Source organism: Branchiostoma belcheri, unplaced genomic scaffold (assembly GCF_001625305.1).
Source record: "Branchiostoma belcheri isolate BF01 breed outbred unplaced genomic scaffold, Haploidv18h27 scaffold916, whole genome shotgun sequence".
In the NCBI taxonomy this organism is placed as follows: domain Eukaryota; kingdom Metazoa; phylum Chordata; class Leptocardii; order Amphioxiformes; family Branchiostomatidae; genus Branchiostoma; species Branchiostoma belcheri.
Window position 1 is genome coordinate 617 of NW_017804594.1, and position 6,928 is coordinate 7,544.

The 6,928-nt window shown below is 38.6% G+C and overlaps 1 long non-coding RNA gene across 2 annotated transcripts; it reads right to left on the reverse strand.

Moving 5' to 3' along the window:
- Positions 1–253: 253 nt before the first annotated feature.
- Positions 254–3,280, reverse strand: LOC109488130. Of its 2 annotated transcripts, XR_002141315.1 has the most exons (4): positions 3,235–3,280; positions 1,252–1,357; positions 913–1,012; positions 254–444 (listed from the first exon to the last, which is right to left on the reverse strand). It is a non-coding gene; the product is annotated as an uncharacterized LOC109488130 (long non-coding RNA). The 2 variants fall into 2 exon arrangements; XR_002141314.1 differs by lacking the exon at positions 254–444 and having other exon boundaries at positions 873–1,012.
- Positions 3,281–6,928: the final 3,648 nt, after the last annotated feature.

A 6,928-nucleotide genomic window follows, 5' to 3' on the forward strand; every position in this document is an offset into this window, starting at 1 on the left:
GCATGCACACACAAACACACGCACTGCACACGCACACACAAATTCATACACACAGACAAACACACAAACATATACAGACACACAAACACACACACACGTTCAATAAAAACAATATTAAACTATTTATAAACCTTGTTTGGTCCCAAAATTCAAAATCACTCATTCCTTGGCCGTGTATGGCATACTATAACAAACCCTAAACAAACAAACAAATACACAACCAGTATTTACACTAAACCTGTTGTTTATTTTGACCCACATAGACCAAGTGTCGGGAGATTCTCAGGACTGGACCTACGACAAGGCGGGGATCAAGTACTCGTACATCGTGGAGCTGCGGGACACTGGGCGGTACGCCTTCCTCCTGCCGCCCGACCAGATCCTGCCCACGGCCGAGGAAATCTTCCCCTCCCTCCTGGCCGTCGGAGAGTGGGTCCTGGAACACTGAGAGTCGTAATAAAGGCATCCAGTGCAGTTTTTAGGGCTTGGAAAAAAATTTTCTAAGTCAATATTCTAGTCACTTATATAGATATTAAGCAAAATCATTAGATAGCTTTAATTCTAAGCAATGAGTTAGATGTTCAAGGGTTAGGTGTAACAAGTCGTTCGGTGTAATGTAGCCCTTGCCTGCGAAGATGGTGTGTTACGCCGAAGGGCGGTTATACCGGCTATACCGATACAGAAGTTGAAACAACACTGTCCCAATGTATATCGACATTAAAGGAGCAAAACAATTCTGATTAAAAATGGTTAATGTTACTGGATTGATTTTTAGGGTACCACCCAGAATATAAAGGACCTAATATTTTACGAATTATTCAAGCGCCCATCCCTTACTTGTTAAGTCGCGAACAAAATGATAACACGAGTCAAAAGAACCAATAATTTACTAATAGAAGCCCCAGTACTAACTTGTACAGTCAACTTGCTTCTGCTGGTCTTCACGATCGGAGCTGTGGTCACCAGATTTCCCCCGACCAGTCACGAAACTACATCCTCTCAGTTGGTGGAACTGTGTTGTCAGAAAGGAAAAAAAAGAAGAAAGCATAGGTTATAATTAATGCTAGATACGCTGTGCAGAATCACCTTGGTTCACCCATGCACATTCAGGCAACATTCAACTATGTCCAATTCTGAACAAGACAAACTACAGCATGTACTTTACACAAGGAGCAACATATATTCATCCACTAATTTATATAATTATATATAATCTTCATTCATTCACTCATGCATTCATAGTTTCCATACAGTCTGGTCAGAGCTGCGGTGGCTGCTTCCTTCAACTTCTCGGCGATAAAGAAGACGTCTTCGCGTTGTAGACACTTCGAATTCAGTCTTCAGGTATACGCTGTAACTGTAATGTTGGACAAAAAGAAAAGAAACACGTTAACAATAAGTATAAGATGCGATTCTAAACATTGCTGCCCGTACCCTGTACTGGGTAGACAAACTAGAACATATACAATACACTAGGAACATTACATTAGAATCCATGTAATATATTTGATAACAGTCACATTTTTTTACTTTTTTTTCTTGTGTGTGTGTGCGTGCGTGCGTGAATGCGAAGAATAGAACACAACCAAATTAACATTGTATATAGAACACTTTATTTAGATTACTTACTTACTACACATTTCAAGCATCGAACATTTCTTCACATATTTTACAGACATTTTAAATTTTGATGAAATATGCAAAATAGTTTGTGAACTTTTGCATACCTCTTACATTCAGACACTTTCTGCACATCTCAAGCATCAGAATATTGTATATTTTAGCGTTTTGAAGTGCATGTGTGCGCGTGTGTGCGAAGATACAGGCAATAGAAAGTTACGATATAGTCAAGGGGAGGGGCGCTAGCTATAGGGAAACTAACTAAAACTTACCCCATAAGACACCCAGGGGGTTCAGTACGAGCCTAACAAATTAACGATCTTTTAAAAGTTTTAGTTAATCATTCTAAGAATGGATTTTAAACTCGTTTTTCTAGGTCATTTGGTATTAAATATACATTATTTACAAACTTAATACTTTATTGGGATATGCATTAGTTGCACAAACTAATACTAACACGTATCACCCAAACTACCCACCTTTCCCAATTAAATGGGGCAATATAAAAGCAAAAGGCATGAGTTGGACCTAACCCCACAAGAACTACACAAGCGGGGACAGACCCCCCATTTTTTCATGGGGAAGAAAAATCGTTAGTACACTGCAATAGGAACTAAGATAAATGCTCTAAGCTAATAATAATCCATAGAATTCTATAATACTAGGTATTTGGAATTCTATGGATTTTAGTGGTGTCACATGGGTTATCATACTACCATAAAGAGCCCAAGAGCATGGAAGCGATCTTACTAAGATGGCTCCCATGCTAAGAGCACAATGAATACAATGAATTCAATAGTGTTTGTGTACGTGTGTGCAAGTGAGTTGCAGAAAAAACGACACAATTGATGCAGTGTTAAGATTTTTTTTGTGGTCAAACCGCGCCGCGCTGCATGTGGGCATCACTGATATTTGGGTCCTCGCGAATTACATTTATAAAACGCACGGGTTAGAACTATCCAACGTTTACATCTATACCACGCACGCTTTACAACTATAACAGCGTCGCGAGATGCCCCTTTTCGTTGCTAAGCCAGTAAACTGACTTAGCAACGAAAAGATATTGATGTGAACCTTTCTGAAAAAGATTCACTGCAAGCAACATACAGGCATAAACCACAGCAGTAGAATCATCACAATATCAACTTACAAATTAATACAAAATACCCAAGCCGTATGAAATAACACCACTAAACCTAGACTAACCATGACAATATAATGCGAGGAATTTTGTGTAGCACTCACAAAATTCCTGACATGTCTTCAACACATAGTCATACAACAAATCAAGAAAAAGGTATTTTGCGCGACCTCCGCTAAGAAATTAAGAATTACGAACGTTAGCGCACGGATTACATGTATACATGAAAGCGCAAGAGTTAATACTATACAGCGCTCGGGTCTCCAAGTTCGCCCCCCACCCCCCAGCTTGAGCGCAAGCTGACAACATGTTTCGAGCCTCAAGATCTCAGGAATCCACGAATTTCACTTATACAACGTCAACGCACGAATTACATGTATACATGAAAGCGCACGAGATAGTATTATAAAACGCTGGGGCCTTTTTGCGCTGCCAAGAGGGGAAAATAAGAAAAAAAAACACTCTGCACTAACCTTCACGTCTTACCTTCAACACCATGTAGCTTGTACTGTTCCGAACGAATTCGAAGCTGATTTTGGTCTGTCCCATTTGTTTCTACAGGTAAGTGCTTACGCCACACCAAAAATGAGGTTCGTTTTAATCGCCCAGACTATGCAAGGGACGTTAGGGTCACTTTCCTGCAACTTTGCAATGTTGCATTCTTTGGTACATACATATGTTTTATGACAACCCTATAATTATTCTTTGGTACAAAAAAGTAATGAGAAATCTCGTCCCCCGTTTAGATGGAAACAATAGTTTCATCCACAATTTTGTTCCACCTGTTTGATATGCAAATGTACCACCGGCTGTGTACAACATTTGACCAATCAGAGGTTATATGGATGAGATTGAATGAACGAAATTGAATCTTTATTTATTACGTCGTTAAATAAGCCCAACCCAAAGCCAATTCAGTATACAATGTAACACTTGAGTTGTTCTTTTCAAACTAGTACGGAATAAGGGTTAGGTCGGAATTAGGGCACCCCCCGTTAGTAAAACTATTTTCAACCAAACACCCCTGTACTTGCTTATATTGGTATAATCTACCCGCCATGCATGGACGTGCTATTTCGGTAGAGGGCGTGCGTGTACCGTATGTAGAAGGGACACGTCGCGTTATACTATGATTCAGTAAAGCTAACACACAGCTGAGAAAATAAAACAGAGGGTCCCTTAACTTAGCAAGACAGTCAGAAGGTAAGAAGTTTAACCCTTTTGATTGTAAAAAAAAACAAAAAATTTTCCCAAAGTATTTGTAGCATCGTGACTAGTTTTGTCCGTATTCACCAGTTTCCCATCCCCAGAATGCAATGCGAAAATAGGGGGGTAACCTCGTTGTTTTTCACTGTGTTTTGAGGTGAGAACAACAAGTAGAGAATTAAGTTTTCAACATAGAACATGTGGTTTGTAACGTTACAGCATCAGTATAGCGTTACCACTATAACGTTACAAACCACATATTCAAAAAAATTCATTCTCTATTTGTTTTCATATTCAACCCATAGTAATTTAATCAATGTTGAGCACAAAATGCTCCGACAATTCAAAACACACTTAAAAACAAGCTGTTTAGCGTCAACAGGATCATTCCGATGCCTTCCAGTCCTATGCAAATGAGGGTTACCCCCTATTTTCGCATTGCATTCTGGGGATGGGAAACTGGTGAATAGGTCACTGAGGTCAAAACAGAAACTAGTATATCATGTCATCGCGACCTCTGTACGCAAATTACACCCGACCTTACAACTGTTCTCATTGGGTAAACATAGCTTCTGCGCATGCATTGGACAACAGCAAGTCATTTTTATGGATGACATCAGCGCGCGCATTGATTTTTGCCTGATTTTGGAAGAAAAAAACAAGAAATTTTGTTGCCCTCAGTGACAGTGGTCAACATGTCGAAAATGGGCAAAGATGTCTGTTCACAGTTGCCATGCCGGAACGTGGATGGCAGATAGATTTGAAGAGAGGAGACAAGACAAGGCTCTGATTTATTGTTTTGTCTTTTACTTTGATGCAGTGATGTATTTCATTCCTTTAAAAATATGTGGTGGTGGCTGTGAATATATGTTCCCACTGGATCAAAACCATTTATACAAAGATTAAAAACCTTTATTTTTCAAAGATGTATCAGTGGGAAATGGATGCTGTTATATATAGTTGGCACAATATAGGTATCACTTCTTGTTGAACAAGGTTTATGGTGTCAAAATTTGAAGATGTAGAAACCTTGTTTTTTTACCCGCCTTGTTTTTTTCGCTCTATCGCATTACATTTTGAGTCTACGGTGGATGGCATCCATATAATTTACTTCTCGTGGCCTGAAAACGACTTCAAACTGGTCCAAACTGGTCCAACCAGGTTCGTAGCCATGGCAACGGAGTGGCTCCACTAATTTTCGGGGACAGGTGTCCTGCCTTTTATTGTCTGACTCACAGCGCCTGCGGTCAAAAACCTTTGTTGGGCAAATCACAGAGGCCGTATCAGAAATAGTCGTCCTTACTGGAGGCTTTCCAAGAAGAATTGAGAACCACAGAACACAAGATGATCGTCTAGAAGAGACACCTGTAACAGTAAGGTAAGCTTTTTTACATCCTAACAGTAATCTTATGTGTAGATGTACTAGAAATCTACCCAAGGGAGAACTACAGTAGTTAGATTACTATCTTAATAAGAGAGTATAGGGGTGTTCAGTACAACCTCTCGACTTCACAAAGGAATAAGGGACTCAACTAAAATTTCCAAAAAAAGTAAGGAAATATAAAGACTTTTCGACTGTTCACCAAAACTGACATTCTTGTGATAATACTTTGCAAGCGACGAAATCAGTAACGTTTGGTTAGATATCTATAGATACTATTTAGGGCACAAAAAGTGTACAAGGTACAATTATGGCAGCTACTAGAAATGGGAAAACCACAAACAATAGAACTGCTACCAGGTGTGTGCGGGTCAGCTTTAGATCTCTTTTTAAAGTCTCGCCTTCGAATCCCGCCTTCTTTCCTGTTAAGATACAAAGTATTTCTTCATTACACATTGTAACACATTGATTGTGTGTAAATAGACTTCCTGGCACAACGAACACAGAATCGACACAGGTATGGTCACATGTACAGATCTAGCGTCTTTGTCACCAATGTTTTAGTCAGTAAATGATTTTCAAAAGGACACCTTTTTTTTTCTTAACAACTCAAAGTTGATTAAACACAGCAGCTTCTGTGTTACCTTTCCGTTCTTTTATTTCTTATACTCAATACTCAAGGAGATTCAAATCTTCTCAAAGCAACTAGAAATTTGTTGAATGAATAAGTAGGGCATGTTGTTGTTTGTTTTCCGAAGAGAAAATCATTCAGGTTTAACTTGAAATGTTTGTATGATTATTAACCACTTTTCATTATGACTATATACTTACACCTGGTATCATAATCATTTGGGTGCTATAACTGTTAACAAATTCAATTGATGGCAAACAACCGACAAACTATTCGATTTTGTATTCTCTTTTTTGCTGTCTTTAATGTGGCGGGCAAGAAAGAAGGAACAATATGCAAATACAGCAACCGTAGTATATTGTCCCTCATGGGAGTTGGTTAATTAATTTAATCTAAAAGACGTACACGCGTGTATATCCATGTAGCTAAGTGTACATAAGAAACGTAACCACAATATGCAGTATATAGGTACGGTATATTTAACCAGTACATTCCTATAAGAATTATCATTTTGGATGATTGTGTATTAAGTTTGATTCTTTTGTAATACAACATTTTCTTCTTGTCTAATCCTAACAGAAAAGGGACTGAAAACTTTTTAAGAAATAAAAGAAAAAAAACTGAAATGCAACAATGAATGTCTCCAACCTGACGTCATTTACATCCGGGTATCCTGATGTGTTTCTTGACTTGGACGATGCGACCTGGGTACTGGTCAGTCTTTTCGTCATCATCAGTGTGCAAGCAGGTATGGACTTCTTTTTCTTTATAGATAATCTTTTCAAGTACATCATCATACTCCCTCTCTTTACCTTTCGTCTGCACTTTCATCGAATTTTTTAAAATAGATTACTTACTTTAATACTAGTATGCCCCCCTCATGGCTCAACTATAAATAGAATGGTAGTTCCCATGTCTCTCTTGTTAATGTACCACATATATCCTCTCA